Source organism: Triticum urartu, chromosome 5A (genome assembly GCF_056163025.1).
Source record: "Triticum urartu cultivar PI428250 chromosome 5A, HENAU_Tu73, whole genome shotgun sequence".
In the NCBI taxonomy this organism is placed as follows: Eukaryota; Viridiplantae; Streptophyta; class Magnoliopsida; order Poales; family Poaceae; genus Triticum; species Triticum urartu.
The window spans coordinates 345,236,731-345,255,093 of record NC_141877.1 but is presented as its reverse complement, the minus strand read 5'-3'; positions in this window follow the sequence as shown (position 1 = coordinate 345,255,093).

The window sequence follows — 18,363 nt, the reverse complement described above, 5'->3', positions numbered from 1 at the left end:
CCAGACCCCTTGAGCCGCTGCTTCTAGCTCGCCGGTCCCCCCGCTAGGAGTCCACTCGGACACGGCGGAGCTGGCCACCTCCAGATCTCCTGCCGGCTGGCCTGCGCCCGCGGCTCGGCGTGACTCCGGTGGAGCGGTGCCTCCTTCAGCACGCCGGCCCGTCGCCAGCTGCACCTTGAGGCCGGCCCGGCTCCCTGGCTCACCTCCGGCCGGCTCCTCCGGCGCCGCTGGCGATCGACTGCCTTGGCCCGCCCCGGTTGGCGCCGCAGGCGGCGTTCTCCCGGCCAAGACCATGGGCTCCTCCTCCCTCTCCAACAGCGGCGGGTCTTGGATGATCTCCTCCGCCATGGGCAACGGGGTGTTGGGGGCCACGGCTCGGAGGGGAACGGCGAGCAGCGGAGGCTGGCTGCGCGAGCTTTCCGCCTCCGTCTCTCCAGGAGCCGCCTCCTTCTGGGCCTTGGCTACGGTTTCGGCCTGCCCCTTTGCCGCCTGGGCGGCCGCCTTCTCCGCCGCCTCGCGCTCCTCCCGCGCTTCGCGGGCGTTCCGCTCTGTGGCCTCCCTAAGATCGGCGCAGGGGTCCACGCGGCGGGAGCTCGAAGAACCTACAGCCGGCCCCACGACGGAGCCGCATGGGCCCCGCTCGAGAGAAAGCGGCGCCCTGTCCAGCAAACGAAGAAAGCTAAGAGTGCATTTGAAGAAAAAAGAACAACGACGAGACTACGGCAAGCGGTTAAAAACTTACGCCGAGACTGCCTGGGGCTGTTTCACGGCTTTGCGGAAGCGGGCCGCCTTTGCGGCCGCTTCTTCTCGCTTCGTCGCCGTGGCGGAGGGCTTGGAATTCTTCGGCCGACTGCCGAAGAGGCCTAGAGCGGCCCGACGTTTCTGCGCGCCACCGGCAGCCGGCACGACGGATGAGCCGGCGCCCTGTTGGTCGGCCGCCGGCTGGCGGCGCGGAACGACTTCGGCTTCAAAGTCGTTTGGCCAGTCCTCGAAGCTCGCGGTGAACTTCGAGCCTCCGGGCTCGGCGCTGTCCCCCACGACGGCGTCTTCCATGGCGGCCGCCCCCAAGTCCGGGTCGTCAACATCATCCACCGTGCGGTCGGGGACGTACTGGCGCTCGATCCCTGCCGCCTTGGCCGGCGGCGGGAGAAGAGGGTTCTGCACAGAGAGCTGGAAGGTCAGAAGCCGGCCGTCGCGAAGCCGGCTGACGACGAAAAAGAGGATAAAGAGAGAAGCTTACCACGGGTGGAGGATTCGCGCGAGACTACGGCGCCTTGCCGTACTGCCAGTCCCCGCTGAGCTTGCAATTGGCGATGTAGTTGACCATAAGCGCCACCTCCGCGTGGGGCATCTCCCATGTGCTGAGCCGGCTTGGGTCGAACCAGCCGCTCATCTGACACATCATGTGGGGCCGGCTCTGGAGAGGAAGGATCCGGCGCTCCACGAAGGCGGCCACCAAGTCGGCCCCGCGCAGGCCTTCTGACTGAATGAGCACCCGAAGCCGGGAGATGGCGGCGTTCCCGGCCGGAGACAACGACCGGGATCAGAAGCTCCACGAGGGCTGCCTCCCAGCCGGCGGGCCGGCTACGTAAGCCGGCAAGTTGATGTAGTCTTCTTGCTCGGCGACGTTCTTCACATAGAAGTAAGATCTCTGCCAGACCTTCACCGACTGGATCAGGGGGATGGGCGGGAACGGATTGTTCTCGCTCGCCCTCCTCATGGCGATGAAGGCTCCGCAGGGGGCGGGCACGCCGGCGACGACCGTGCCGAGCTTGCTCTGGAAGAATTCTCCCCAGAGCTCCAGCGTGGGGAGCAGCCCCAAGAAGCCTTCGCAGAGGGAGACGAAGGCCGACAGCAGCATCACCGCATTGGGCGTGAGGTGATGCGGCTGGAGGTTGTAGAAGTCGAGGAAGGAACGAAGAAACCCGCTCGCCGGGAGGCCGAAGCCGCGCAGGCAGTGCGAGCGGAAGACGACCCGCTCGCCCTCCTCCGGCGCCGGCGAGATCTCCCTCTCGGGCGCTAGACGGACCTGAACGCGGTCGGCGCCGGGCAGGCGCCGGGTCTGGCGAAGGAACTCCACGTGATCCTCGTGGACGTTGGAGCCATCCCAGGAACTTGACAGTGCCATGGCGACGAGGTGGTGTGGAGACACGACGGCGTTGAGGAGGAGGCTGCGGCGGCAGCGAGAACAGGGAGACGAGGGCTAGGAGGGACGGAGTGGGAGGGAGCGCGCGAACCTCTGTCGCTCCCTCTCCTCCCCCTACTTATAGGCTCACGCGACGGAGTCGAGGAGGCGTGGCGTGGGGAAGCGTGGGGGTCGATCGTGCCCACTTCCCACGCCCCACGATTACCGATCCTTAATAGCGAGGTGAAACTGCCTTGAGAAGGCGAGCGGCCCTGTGGGCCACGGGAGATCCGCGCCCGGACCGAGGCTCGCGAGTGGCGGGCCTGGGCCTGCAGCGGCGTCCCATCGGGCGCGTGCGCTCGCAAAATCCTGCCGCCACGTGGCCGCGAGAGGGCCCGTGGTCAGCATGCAGGCCCCCTCTCCTCCCGCTTACGCGGGTTATCAGAAGTCGGCGTACGCCCGCGAAGCCGGCTCTCTGGGATAGGAAGCTGACCAAGCTTCTCGTCCCCTTGTTCACCTCGGAGCTCGATCAGCTTCGGTGACTACTGTCGTAGTAAATGGCCATGGGTAGCCTAGCCGGCTTCCCCTGGCACTTCTGCAAAAATTACGAGCCCGCCCGGCTCTCAAGAATCCAAGACACGGGGCCACCTTCCCCCCACCGGCAGCGATCTAGGCCGGCTTTGGGAAGGCGGTCCGACTTCAACCTTCATGAGAGGGCCGACTCCAAGAAGCCGGCTACGAGAAAGCCGCCTCCTTCAAGCCGGCTCCCCATAAAGTAGTCAAGACCGTACCCACAAAGTTTGCACCCACCTAACGGCGGTGCGACAGGGCATGGCTATAGAAGAGCCTGCCACCCCCGAATCCCGGAGCACGCCTGGCACAGTGCGCCGTACAAGGTAGGCATGACCCGTCCGGCGCAGCACTGTTGCCATGTTGACCCTGGCGTCACCCACGACGGGTCGCCAGCGTGGCCCACAGGCGGTGGGCCCCTTAGAGCAGAGAGACGGCCAAAGGCGGCCACGCTTCCAACCAGCCGGCCCAAGACGGAGCCGGCTCCGTCAGCCGGCCCGCCGCTTCTCTCGAAGAGGACGCCCCATTAAGGAGACAAGACGCGGTAAGGCTACAGCGATCACCCGGCAGGCGGCGGTACTGTAGCCGCGCTTACCACAATGAAGCTCACGTCAGCAGGATGAAGCCACAGTGACCAAGGAGTTGGCAGCCGGCGGGACCCACCAGTCGGCGGGCCCCAGCAGTCGGCGCAGAAGCCGGCGAGTGCAGTCGCAGACGGCTGGGCCCCGCGCCCAGCCGGATTACCATTGTACCCCCTGGGGGTAGGCCTATATAAACCCCCCGGGGCACCCATGCAAAGGGTTTGACCCCCTGCTAGTCCTAGAGACCATACAAGGAGAAGAAGCAGGCTAGCCGTGCCCTTTCTTCCTCCTCCTCCCCCAAAAACAGCTCAACGAGCATTGTGTAGCTACTCGATTCATCTAGTGAGCATGCGGAGACCCCGCAGAGCAGCAGTAGGGGTGTTATCTCTTCGGAGAGCCCCGAAGCTGGGTAAGAGCCGCCGGCGTGCGTGTCTACGCCTCATCCCGCTTCCAAGCACCGGCGATGTCTTACTGGTTCCCACACAGATAAGCCACTCGTTAGCATATGTCGCACCCACCACCCGACACTTGGAGAGGAAATGCCTGGTTCTACGGGTGACCTTCTTCCCTAGCTCTCACAACTGCATGAGCGAGTTCGGCAGGTGATGCAAGGCGTCGCCCAGGCCTTGTGGCCATCCGTCTCCATGCCCGAAGGCCTTGGAGAGCTTGTAGAGAAGCTGAAGGGAGCGCGACGGCGCTTCCGATTGTGGAAGATGTCGGCCTGCCGTCAAGGCGCCAGGGAGGCCTGGGCCATGGTGAAGACGCGCTACACGAAGGCTGACCCAAACCACATGGTCGAAGTCGGACCCGTGGGGCCCGATGGGTAGGAGATCCCTGTGAGCTTAGTATACGGCCAAGTAGAATTGGCCGCAAAGTATTCCCAACAGGACTGTAAGCTAGACAGCCTATTAGATGGTATTGAAGAGGAATACAATCAGTCAGATTGACTATGTAATTTTAATTTACATGTGTAATGCCTTCTAGCCAGATTGTAGATCGTTTGTCAGGGCTGACCTTTTCGCTTCAACCTCCGGACCTGACGGTCCGGAGTGTGTCCGAATACCCTCGCAGTTATATAAGAACCGGGGTATGCATGGAGACCAGGCATAGGGGTCATTAGTGCTTGAACAGACAAGTGCCCAACTAGTTATGTTATATTACATGGTTAGTAAGAAACATCTTCCAGGGAGAATAGTTCCGTTAGGGGTTCCTTTCCCTGGGAGGCATGCCCTAAAGTGCATGTCCATTCTGCGAAAAGAGACGCAGGAAAAACATCTGGGGGCGTATAGATAAATAAGTGAAAAAAAGATCATCTTTAGTTCACCGACCGAATATTCCCTTAAGAACGCTAGCTTTCGGCTTCACCCAGTCTGAGGTACACATCCGGCTGACCCGGTAGTAACAATCGCAGAGGTGCTCCCTTTACCACCTAGCCGAACAATCGGGAATGTAGGGGTAAGCACAGGAGCCAGGCAACCCAGCTTGGCCAAAACTTAAGTCATATCGATGCATATAATGGTGAATAAAAGGTACATGCGGAAGTGTGACACATGTGTTGGGCATGAAGCTCGTATAAATAAGCTTCTGTTTAAAGAAGCCCCCAGGTTTAATGAGCGCGGATAGCGCGTCACTTTATGAGCCTTTAAAGGCTATAAGAGAAAGAGAGAGGAGAAGGAGAGAAATGTAAGACAGAAAGTATATAAAAAATGGACAGAGGAAGGAGACAAACACAGAGTCCGGCGCTAGGCATAGAATCTTCAGAGACGGGCTATGTTCCATGGGTTCGGCTCGAGTCGGTTACCCGATGCATCTCGCAGGCGGTACGCTCCACCAGTCAGGACTTGGTCAATTATGAAGGGACCTTCCCACTTGGGCTTGAGTTTGTCCTTTTTCTTGTCCGACAGGCGTAGAACTAATTCGCCAACATTGTAATTTTTGGCCCGTACTTCTCTCTTTGGTATCTTTGAGCTTGCTGTTGATAGAATGCGGAACGGGCTTTTGCCACGTCACGCTCTTCCTCCAAGGCGTCCAAACTGTCCTGCCGATCGAGCTCGGCTTCTCTTTCTTCGTGCATGCACACTCGAGGTGAGTCATGAATTATGTCACAGGGCAAAACCGCCTCTGCGCCGTACACCATGAAGAATGGTGTGTATCCGGTGGTGCGATTCGGCATGGTCCGCAGCTCCCAGAGTACGGAGTCGAGCTCCTCTACCCAGTGCGTATTAGATTCCTTAAGGGACCGCACTAATCTGGGTTTGATACCGCTCATGATAAGACCGTTTGCATGTTCGACCTGGCCATTAGTTTGTGGGTGATAGACGGAAGCATAATCGAGCTTGATGCCCATGTTTTTGCACCAGAGTTTTACCTCGTCAGCCGTAAAGTTCGTGCCGTTATCAGTGATGATGCTATGGGGGACGCCGTAACGGTGTACAACCCCAGATATAAAGTCTATCACCGGTCCGGATTCGGCCGTGTTAACAGGCTTGGCTTCTATCCATTTGGTGAACTTATCCACCATGACCACTAAGTATTTTTTCTTGTGGGTTCCACCTTTAAGGGGTCCAACCATGTCAAGCCCCCAGACCACGAAGGGCCAAGTGATGGGGATAGTTTGGAGGGCGGTGGGTGGCATATGGCTTTGGTTTGCAAAAAGCTGGCAACCGACGCATCGTTGGACTAAGTCCTGGGCGTCTGCCCGGGCCGTCGGCCAATAAAAGCCTGTACGGAAGGCCTTGCTTACAAGGGACCGAGCTGCAGCATGATGACCGCTGAGTCCGGCGTGAATTTCAGCCAGGAGGTTCCACCCTTCCTCTTCGGAGATGCACCTTTGAAGGACTCCGGTAGTGCTTTTATTATAAAGCTCTCCCTCATGGACTCTATAGGCTTTAGATCGCCGAACTATGCAGCGTGCCTCATTTTGGTCCTCGGGGAGTTCCTGCCTAGTAAGGTAGGTGAGGAATGGTTCTGTCCACGGGGCGATGACGACCATTATTACGTGGGCTGAAGGTGTTATTTCATTGGCAGAGCCTCCAATTATGTCAGAGTGTTCGGTGTCGGGCAGTGCGGTTGGGTCCGGGCTGTTATTGCCGGGCTCCCCTTCCCATACTACGGATGGCTTGAACAACCTTTCCAAGAAGATGTTGGGGGGTACTACATCGCGTTTTGCGCCGATGCGTGCCAGGACATCTGCCGCCTGATTATTTTCCCGGGTTATATGGTGAAATTCGAGCCCTTCGAACCGAGCTGACATTTTTAGGATGGCGTTGCGATAAGCTACCATTTTTGGATCCTTGGCATCAAAGTCTCCATTTATTTGGGATATTGCGAGGTTCGAGTCCCCGCGCACCTCTAGGCGTTGAATGCCCATGGATACTGCCATCCGGAGACCATGTAAAAGGGCCTCATATTCGGCTGCATTGTTGGAGTCTGTGTACATTATTTGGAGTACGTATTGAACTGTGTTTCCTGTGGGGGACGTCAAAACGACGCCAGCCCCTAGACCGGCCAACATTTTGGAGCCGTCGAAGTGCATGACCCAGTTTGAATATGTGCCGTACTCTTTAGGGAGTTCGGCCTCCGTCCATTATGCGACGAAGTCGGCCAAAACTTGCGACTTGATAGCTCGCCGTGGCTTGTAAGTTATGTCGAACGGGAGGAGCTCAATGGCCCATTTTGCAATCCGGCCCGTCACGTCGCGGTTGTTTATAATATCGTTAAGTGGCACTTCCGAGGCTACTATTATTGAACACTCTTGAAAGTAGTATCACAGCTTCCGGGATGCCATAAATACCACATACGCAATCTTTTGATAATGCGGGTACCGTGACTTGCACGGAGTAAGGACAATGGACACATAGTAGACCAGCTTTTGAAGGGGGAATTTGTGTCCGTCCGTTTCTCGTTTGATGACGAGCACTGCACTTACGACCTGATGGGTTGCTGCAATGTATAATAGCATTGGTTCGCCAATGTTTGGCGCGGCCAGGACTGGGTTTGTTGCCAAGATGGCTTTTATTTCGTCGAGTCCGACCATGGCTGCATCCATCCACTCGAAGTGTTCGGTGCGCCGAAGGAGGCGGTAAAGGGGTAGGGCCTTTTCTCCCAAGCGGGAGATAAAGCGGCTTAGAGCCGCCACGCATCCGGTTAATTTTTGTATTTGTTTGAGATCCTTCGGGATATCCAATTGTGACAGAGCTCGGATCTTGGCTGGATTTGCTTCAATTCCTCTACTGGATACAATGAAGCCCAAGAGCTTTCCGGCTGGAACGCCGAAAACGCATTTTTCCGGGTTGAGCTTGATGTCGTATGTTCGGAGGTTATCGAATGTTAGCCTCAAGTCGTCTACTAGATATTCGACATGTCTTCTTTTAACGACCACATCATCTACGTATGCCTACACTGTTTTGCCGATCTGGTTTGCCAGACATGTCTGAATCATGCGCTGATATGTTGCGCTGGCGTTTTTGAGCCCGAAGGGTATTGCGTTGAAGCAGAATGGGCCGTATGGTGTGATGAATGCCGTTGCAGCTTGGTCTGACTCTGCCATCTTTATTTGATGGTAGCCGGAGTATGCGTCGAGGAAACACAACGAATCGTGTCCTGCGGTAGCGTCGATAATTTGATCGATGCGGGGGAGAGGGAAGGGATCCTTTGGGCAAGCCTTGTTAATGTCTTTAAAATCAACGCACAGGCGCCAGGATTTGTCCTTCTTTGGTATCATCACCAGGTTTGCCAGCCAGTCCGGGTGTTTTATATCTTTGATGAATCCGGCCTCCAATAGCTTGGCTAGTTCCTCTCCCATGGCCTGTCTCTTAGGTTCGGAAAAACACCGAAGAGCCTGTTTGACTGGCTTGAATCCTTTTAGGATATTTAAGCTGTGTTCGGCCAGCCTGCGTGGGATTCCTGACATGTCTGAAGGGTGCCAGGCGAAAATGTCCCAGTTCTCTCGTAGGAACTCTCTCAGTGCGGCATCTACATCAGGGTTTAACTGTGCCCCAATGGAAGCTGTTTTATTGGGGTCCGTTGGATGGACCTGGAATTTGACTATTTCATCCGCCGGTTTAAAGGAGGTGGACTTGGATCTTCTGTCGAGTATCACATTGTCCCTATTCACCATGGAGCGCAGCGCAGTCAGTTCCTCAGCCGCTAGGGCTTCGGATAGCGCCTCGAGGGCCAGTGCGGCTGTCTTGTTTTCGGCACGGAGTGCTATGTCCGGATCACTAGCGAGAGTGATGATTTCGTTAGGCCCGGGCATCTTGAGCTTCATGTACCCGTAATGGGGTATTGCTTGGAAGATTGTAAACGCTTCCCGCCCTAGCAGAGCGTGATATCCGCTACTGAACGGGGCCACATGGAACGTGACCTCTTCGGACCTATAATTATCCGGCTTGCCGAACACCACATCTACTGTGATTTTTCTTGTACAGCGCGCTTCCCGACTGGGGATTATTCCTCTAAAGGTTGTGCTACTTCGCTCAATGCGGTTCCAGTATTTCCATTTTTTGAAGGGTTTCCTCATAAATGAGGTTCAATCCGCTGCCGCCATCCATGAGTACCTTGGTAAGACGAAAGCCGTCCACTATTGGACTGAGGACCAATGCGGCTGGTGCTCGGGCTGTTCGGAATTTAGGTTCATCACTGGCGTTAAAAGTAATAGCCGTGTCAGTCCATGGGTTTATTGTTGCTACTTGGTAGACTTCGGCAAGGCTGCGGAGTGTTCTTTTTCGCATGTTATTTGATGCGAAAGTCTCGGAGACTGTTAATACCGTACTGGTGTCTCTGGGGTGGCTTTCTGTGGCTTCTGGAATTAGGAGATCTTCGCCAATTTTTGCCACCTGCCGGAGTATCCAACATGCTCTAAGGCTGTGGGTTGGTGTGGCGCCCTCTGCACTGTGAATTTTATAGGGTCCATTAAGCCATCCTTCTAGTACGGTTCCGTGCCCTGTAGAGGGATTTTGCTTTTTGGTATTGAACCTGAGCGTTTGGCGATGATGCGCCCTTTTATTTTAGACTGGGTTTGTATTCAGGGCCGGATTGTCCCAAAATTTTATTTCGGTTTTCCAAGCGCTTTCCATCGCACAATACTTTCGTACTATGGACGCCAAGTCAGAGAAGCGTGTAATATCACGGCGACTTATGGCATTGAGGATTCCCTTGTCCATGCAATTATTGCAGAAGAATGAAATTGCGTCTTCCTCGCGGCAGTCCTTTATCCTGTTCATAACCAGGAGGAATCTGGCCTAGTAATGATGTACTGTTTCTTCGGGCTCTTGCCTAATTTGGGATAGATCGCTTATGTACGGGTGGGTGGGTGGAATCAAATCCGAAACCTCACCCAATCTGAGACCCAGGGGCCAAGGAGTTTCCGAACTCAGAAGTTTGGATTCTTGGATGCTGTCCAACGAATCTAGCCCGTCGCCTGACTTTAAGTTCAGGTCTTGAGTGATGTCCTCCCCTCCGCGGGTATCCGGCTTGGAGGGATCGGGAATCCGGACGTAGCTAGTCCTTAAGATAGATGAAGGGTCGCCGCACTGACCCTCTACCATGGCAACATGATGGGTGACCTGGGGAGAGTTAATCTCTCTCAGATCGGGTTTAGGACCAATTTGGTCGTAATCCGTAGCGACTCCCAGGGCGGCGATGCGATCCAAGAGCTCATTTAGGGAAGAGAGCTCCATTGGATCTAGCTGCTCGGTCAATTCCGAGCTGACGTGAAGATTGCTTTCAATGACCCGAGAGGTCATCATCGGCGCAGTAGCTGAATAGGCGGTCATAAGGAAACCACCTAGCCGGAGAGTTTGGCCGACAGCCAAAGCTCCCTTAGCAACGGTGCCGTCTTTAAAGACGGGATGAGGCATCCTTCCTAATGGCGACGGCACAGAGGAACTCTCAATGAAAGCACCAATGTCGGTGTCAAAACCGGCGGATCTCGGGTAGGGGGTCCCGAACTGTGCGTCTAGGTGGATGGTAACAAGAGGCAGGGGACACAATGTTTTACCCAGGTTCGGGCCCTCTTGATGGAGGTAAAACCCTACGTCCTGCTTGATTAATATTGATGATATGTTTAGTACAAGAGTAGATCTACCGCAAGATCAGAGAGGCTAAACCCTAGAAGCTAGCCTATGGTATGATTGTTGTTCGTGCTACGGACTAAAACCCTCCGGTTTATATAGACACCGGAGAGGGCTAGGGTTACACAGAGTCGGTTACAATGGTAGGAGATCTACATATCCGTATCACCAAGCTTGCCTTCCATGCCAAGAAAAGTCCCTTTCGGACACGGGACGAAGTCTTGAATCTTGTATCTTCATAGTCCAGGAGTCCGGCCGAAGGTATAGTCCGGCTATCCGGACACCCCCTAATCCAGGACTCCCTCACAATATATCTCGGAATGGCTATGGAAATGCCATAATAGGTAGGTATGGTGGCTGTTTTGAGGAAGGTATATGGCGGGTGTATGATACCGGCGAAAAGGTGCGCGGTATCAGAGAGGCTATTAAAGGTGGAAGGGTGAGAGTGCGTATAATCCATGGACCCAACATTAGTCATAAAGAACTCATATACTTATTGCAAAAATCTACAAGTTATCAAAGCAAAGTATTACGCGCATGCTCCTAGGGGGATAGATTGGTAGGAAAAGACCATCGCTCGTCCCCGACCGCCACTCATAAGGAAGACAATCAATAAATAAATCATGCTCCGACTTCATCACATAACGGTTCACCATACGTGCATGCTATGGGAATCACAAGCTTCAACACAAGTATTTCTCAAATTCACAACTACTCAACTGGCATGACTTTAATATCACCATCTCCATATCTCAAAACAATTATCAAGTATCAAACTTATCATAATATTCAACACACTCATAAGAAAGTTTTAATATTAATCTTGCATACCAAGCATATTAACATTTAAAGCAAATTACCATGCTATTAAGACTCTCAAAATAATCTAAGTGAAGCATGAGAGATCACTAGTTTCTATAAAACAAATCCACCACCATGCTCTAAAAGATATAAGTGAAGCACTAGAGCAAAATTATATAACTCAAAAGATATAAGCGAAGCACATAGAGTATTCTAACAAATTCCAAATCATGCATGGCTCTCTAAAAAGGTTTGTACAGCAAGGATGATTGTGGTAAACTAACAAGCAACGACTCAAATAATGAAAGACGCTCCAAGCAAAACACATATCATGTGGTAAATAAAAATATAGCTCCAAGTAAAGTTACCGATAGAAGTAGACGAAAGAGGGGATGCCTTTAGGGGCATCCCCAAGCTTTGGCTTTTAGGTGTCCTTAGATTATCTTGGGGGTGCCATGGGCATCCCCAAGCTTAGGCTCTTGCCACATCTTGTTCCATAATCCATCAAATCTTTACCCAAAACTTGAAAACTTCACAACACAAAACTTAAAGTAAAAAATCTCGTGAGCTCCGTTAGCGAAAGAAAACAAAAGACCACTTAAAGGTAATGTAATGAACTCATTCTTTACTTATATGGGTGTTATACCTACTTTATTCCAACTTATTTATGGTTTATAAACTATTTTACTAGCCATAGATTCATCAAAATAAGCAAACAACACACGAAAAACAGAATCTGTCAGAAACAGAACAGTCTGTAGTAATCTGTAGCTAGCGCAAGATCTGGAACCCCAAAAATTCTAAAATAAATTGATGGACGTGAGGAATTTATCTATTAATCATCTGCAAAAATAATTAACTAAATAGCACTTTGCAAATAAAAATGACAGCAGTTCTCGTGAGCGCTAAAGTTTCTGTTTTTAACCGCAAGTTCAACAAGACTTTCCCCAAGTCTTCCCAACGGTTCTACTTGGCACAAACACTAATTAAACACAAAAAACACAACCAAAACAGAGGCTAGATAAATTATTTATTATTAAACAGGAGGAAAAAGCAAGGAATAAAAATAACATTGGGTTGCCTCCCAACAAGCGCTATCGTTTAACGCCCCTTGCTAGGCATAACAAGCAAGGATAGATCTAGGTATTGCCATCTTTGGTATTAGGAAAGAAAAGAGCAAACTTGCCATCTATAGAATTAATCCTTACATTTTGATAAAGTACATGGCTATTAATGGTAGAAGAAAGATTAAGCATGTTATGGAAGTTTGTATCTAGGCTGGCCTTTATCTCTTTAATAGATTCATTTTGGTAAGAGAGCAAAAGAGATGTAGATTCAACTTTCTCATTCATGGAGTGACCAAATATAATTTTCATTTTTTCATAAGTTTCTACGACATCCCCTTCAAGGAAACCTTCTTCAAATATAGAATCTAAGACATGCTTAAAAGAGGAAGTAAGGGCAATATAAAAGCTTTTTAGGTAAACTTCAATTTGATATTGAGGAACATAGCTAGCCCTGATCCTTAGTAGTCTATACCAAGCATCTTTCAAAGATTCATCAAGTAAATAACGAAAAATTCCATAATCCTCTTCATCAAAATTATTAAGACTCTCATTGATAACTCTGGTAGGTTTTTCCATAGTATCCTTATTTATAAGTTTAGCGAGGATAGAGGGGTTGTCCAAAGTACTAAAACTCTAGAGAGAACCCCCAACCCTTTTTGATTCAGACATAGTGGAAGAAGGGCAAGCGGAAAGAGAGGGAGGATAGAGAGAGAGGGCGAATAAAACGGCAAGGGTGAAGTGGGGGGGGGAGGAAAACGAGAGGCAAATGGCAAATAATGTAATGCGGGAGATAAGGGTATGTGATGGGTACTTGGTATGTTGACTTTTGCGTAGACCTCCCCGGCAATGGCGCCAGAAATCCTTCTTGCTACCTCTTTTAGCACTACGTTGGTTTTCCCCAAAGAGGAAGGGATGATGCAGCAAAGTAGCGTAAGTATTTCCCTCAGTTTTTGAGAACCAAGGTATCAATCCAGTAGGAGGCTACGCACGAGTCCCTCGCACCTGCACAAAACAAATAAATCCTTGCAACCAACGCAAATAGGGGTTGTCAATCCCTATAGGGCCACTTACGAGAGTGAGATCTGATAGATATGATAAAATAATATTTTTGGTATTATTATGATAAAGATGCAAAGTAAAATAAAGGAAAAGTAAATAGCAAAGAAAATAACTAAGCAGTAGGAGATTGATATGATAAAGATAGACCCGAGGGCCATATGTTTCACTAGTGGCTTCTCTCGAGAGCATAAGTATTCTACGGTGGGTGAACAAATTACTGTTGAGCAATTGACAGAATTGAGCATAGTTATGAGAATATCTAGGTATGATCATGTATATAGGCATCACGTCTGAGACAAGTAGACCGACTCCTGCCTGCATCTACTACTATTACTCCACTCGTCGACCGCTATCCATCATGCATCTAGAGTATTAAGTTAAAAACAGAGTAACGCCTTAAGCAAGATGACATGATGTAGAGGGATAGACTCATGCAATATGAAAAAAACCCCATCTTGTTATCCTCGGTGGCAACAATACAATACGTGTCGTTTCCCTTTCTGTCACTGGGATCGAGCACCGCAAGATTGAACCCAAAGCTAAGCACTTCTCCCATTGCAAGAAAGATCAATCTAGTAGGCCAAACCAAACTGATAATTTGAAGAGACTTGCAAAGATAAACAATTATACATAAAAGAATTCAGAGAAGATTCAAATATTATTCATAGATAGACTTGATCATAAACCCACAATTCATCGGTCTCAACAAACACACCGCAAAAAGAAGATTACATCGAATAGATCTCCACAAGAGAGGGGGAGAACATTGTATTGAGATCCAAAAAGAGAGAAGAAGCCATCTAGCTACTACTATGGAACCGTAGGTCTGAAGTAAACTACTCACACTTCATCGGAGAGGCTATGGTGTTGATGTAGAAGCCCTCCGTGATCGATGCCCCCTCTGGCGGAGCTCCGGAACAGGCCCCAAGATGGGATCTCGTGGATACAGAAAGTTACGGCGGTCGAATTAGGGTTTTGGCTCCGTATCTGATCGTTTGGGGGTACATGGGTATATATAGGAGGAAGAAGTACGTCGGTGGAGCAACAGGGGGCCCATGAGGGTGGGGGGCGCGCCTGGTAGGGTAGGGCGCGCCCCCTACCTCGTGGCTTCCTGTTACGTGCCTTGACGTAGGGTCCAAGTCTCCTGAGTTGTATTCGATGAGAAAATCACGTTCCCGAAGGTTTTATTCCGTTTGGACTCCGTTTGATATTCCTTTTCTTCGAAGCCCTAAAACAGGCAAAAAACAGCAATTCTGGGTTGGGCCTCCGGTTAATAGATTAGTCCCAAAAATAATATAAAAGTGGATAATAAAGCCCAATAATGTCCAAAACAGTAGATAATATAGCATGGAGCAATCAAAAATTATAGATACGTTGGAGAAGTATCACGGTTGCAGGAGCGATCTCCTGGATGCGGCCCAATGACAGATTTAGGTTATGATCATCGGGGTGACCGGGAGCGGCAGCCGCGGTATCTAATCCAGTGAATATCAAGTCTCCATGGATGTCTGCGACGTAGTTCAAGCTCCCGAATCTGACCTGGTGGCCAGGGGCGTAGCTTTCGATCTGCTCCAGATGGCCAAACGAGTGGGCCCGCAGTGCGAAGCCGCCGAACACGAAGATCTGTCCGGGGAGGAAAGTTTCTCTGCAGACAGCGTCATTATTGATGATTGAAGGGGCCATCGAACCTTTCAGCGACATCACAGAGGAACTCTCAATGGAAGCACCAATGTCAGTGTCAAAACCGACAGATCTCGGGTAGGGGGTCCCGAACTGTGCGTCTAAGGTTGATGGTAACAGGAGACAGGGGGCACGATGTTTAACCAGGTTCGGTCCCTCTCTATGGAGGCAATACCCTACTTCCTACTTGATTGATCTTAATGAATATGAGTATTACAAGAGTTGATCTACCATGAGATCGTAATGGCTAAACACTAGAAGTCTAGCCTGTATGACTATGGTATTGAGTATATCCTTTCCAGACTACACACTCCGGTTTATATAGACACCTGGAGAATCTAGGGTTACAAAGAGTCCGTTACATAAGATGGAATCTTCATAGTTGTTCGCCAAGCTTGCCTTCCACGCCAAGGAGAGTCTTATCCATACATGGGTGCAGTCTTCGGTCTTCTTATCTTCATAGCCCATCAATTCGGCCCATAGATAACAGGCCGGACGCCCGAGGACCCCTTAGTCCAGGACTCCCTCAGCAGGGCCCGACCCCGTGCGTACCTCAACCACCGTTGGATCGTCTGGATCACCAGGACGAGACCAAGGGGTGAGGGGCTACATGGCCAGTTAGGCTCCCGAGTCGCGATGCCCAGGAGTCCCCCTTAACGTGCAAACAGCTTACAGAAAGGAGGTGCGTAAGTAGGCCTAGTGTTCTACGTCGGCAGGGCCTGACCCCGCGCAAACCTCAGCCGCTATTGGGCCGTCCGGATCACGAGGACGAACCAAGGAGTGAGGGGCTACGTGGCCAGTTAGGCTCCTGAGTCGTGATGCTCAGGAGTCCCCCTTGACGCTCAAACAGCCTTCATACCTGTCCTCGCTGAGGTCCCACTCGGGAGTGGTGCGCGATGACCAGGTCCGAGGGACCTGGCAAGGTGGCGTACGCTAGGCAGGACCTGAGCGTAGCCCTCGTGCCCAGCCCCCTCGCGCGACTCTCCCGAGGGGAAAGCGTTGCAGTGAGGCTGGACACTGAGCTGGGTGGCTCCCTGAGGTTGGTACGATGCTACCTCTTGAGCACTGCGTTGGTTTTCCCTTGAAGAGGAAAGGGTGATGCAGTAAAGCAGTGTAAGTATTTCCCTCAGTTTTTGAGAACCAAGGTATCAATCCAGTAGGAGACCACGTGCGAGTCACATCGTACGTACAGAAACAAATAAGAACCTCGCAACCAACGCGATAAAGGGGGTGTCAATCCCTTCACAAGCACTTGCAAGAGTGAGATCTGATAGAGATAATAATAATAAGATAAATATTTTTGGTATTTTTATGATATAGATTGAAAGTAAAGATTGCAAAGTAAAGTAGATTGGAAACTTATATGATGGAGAATAGACCCGGGGGCCATAGGTTTCACTAGTGGCTTCTCTCAAGATAGCATAAGTATTGCGATGGGTGAACAAATTACTGCCGAGCAATTGATAGAAAAGCGAATAATTATGAGAATATCTAGGCACGATCATGTATATAGGCATCACGTCCGAGACAAGTAGACCGAAACGATTCTGCATCTACTACTATTACTCCACACATCGACCGCTATCCAACATGCATCTAGAGTATTAAGTTCATAAGAACAGAGTAATGCCTTAAGCAAGATGACATGATGTAGAGGGATAAACTCATGCAGTATGATGTAAACCCCATCTTTTTATCCTCGGTGGCAACAATACAATACGTGTCATTTCCCTTTCTGTCACTGGGATCGAGCACCGCAAGATTGAACCCAAAGCTAAGCACTTCTCCCATTGCAAGAAAGATCAATCTAGTAGGCCAAACCAAACTGATAATTTGAAGAGACTTGCAAAGATAAACCAACCATACATAAAAGAATTCAGAGGAGATTCAAATATTGTTCATAGATAAGCTTTATCATAAGCCCACAATTCATCGGATCTCGACAAACACACCGCAAAAGAAGATTACATCGAATAGATCTCTAAGAGAATCGAGGAGAACTTTGTATTGACATCCAAAGAGAGAGAAGAAGCCATCTAGCTACTAGCTATGGACCCGAAGGTCTGAAGTAAACTACTCACACATCATCGGAGGGGCCATGGAGTTGATGTAGAGGCCCTCCGTGATCAATGCCCCCTCCGGCGGAGCTCCGGAAAAGGCCCCAAGATGGGATCTCTTGGGTACAGAAGGTTGTGGCAGTGGAAATAGGGTTTCGTGGTGCTCCTGGATGTTTGCAGGGTATACAGATATATATAGGAGGAAGAAGTACATCGGTGGAGAAACAAGGGGCCCAGGAAGGTGGAGGGCACGTCCAGGGGGGTGGGTGCGCCCCCTGCCTCGTGGCCTCCTTGATTGTTTCTTGACGTCCACTCCAAATCTCCTGGATCACGTTTGTTCCAAAAATAACACTCCCGAAGGTTTCATTCCGTTTGGACTCCATTTGATATTCCTTTTCGGCGAAACTCTAAAATAGGCAAAAAATAGCAATTTGGGCTGGGCCTCCGGTTAATAGGTTAGTCCCAAAAATAATATAAAAGTGTAAAAATAAGCCCATTAACATCCAAAATAGATAATATAATAGCATGGAGCAATCAAAAATTATAGATACGTTGGAGACGTATCATACGACCATGGGGCCGCCATCAGTTGTTTATCACCAGTGCAGAGCATAGCGCTTCCACACTTGCACGGGCATAGCCGCTCCTCGACCGTGTCGACTGCCAGCGCGGAGCATGGTTCTTCCACTGGTGCATGGGTGAGGCCTCCCTCTGAGTGGAGCCCCCGGGGAGTGTACAGCCCCGCCCTGACACGTGGCTCTCACGGCAGGGCTAGAGGAGGTGTGTCTAGGCACCCGTGAGCTAGCGCAGGACTCACGAGGCCCTACCTAAAGGCGGGTTGCGCCTAGTCTTGATTATTGATAGCTTCAGCGGTCCTCCTAGATGGTTAGGCAACCTGCACCGGACGAATTTCTTGAGGCGGTCACATGAGGAGGCCAGACACCAACGACCCCAGGAGGTGACGTGAACGGGGCCGGCCCGCTAGACAGATCTCAGTCATTGGGTTTATCGATGCTGCAGGGACGGACCCGAGCACAGACGCCGTGCCTAACCTATTCATGCGAGGGATCCTAAAGAAAGACAACCGGCGCGCGGCTCCGTGATAACGAGGGCGGTTGCGGGCGGGGTATCAGATAAGCAGGTGATAGTCATAGAACGACTTAAGCAAAGTGGCATGTTAGCCTAGATAGATGTAAGAACGATACATGCCACTGGGACAGACCCGAGCGGCCTGGGGATGATGCAGCCCGAGGGGCGTCCCCAACAGGGTAAGCTAGAGGTGCAAAAGGGATACACGCCGCAGGGGTAGACCCGTACGACTTGGGGATAATGCAGCCCAAGGGGTGCCCC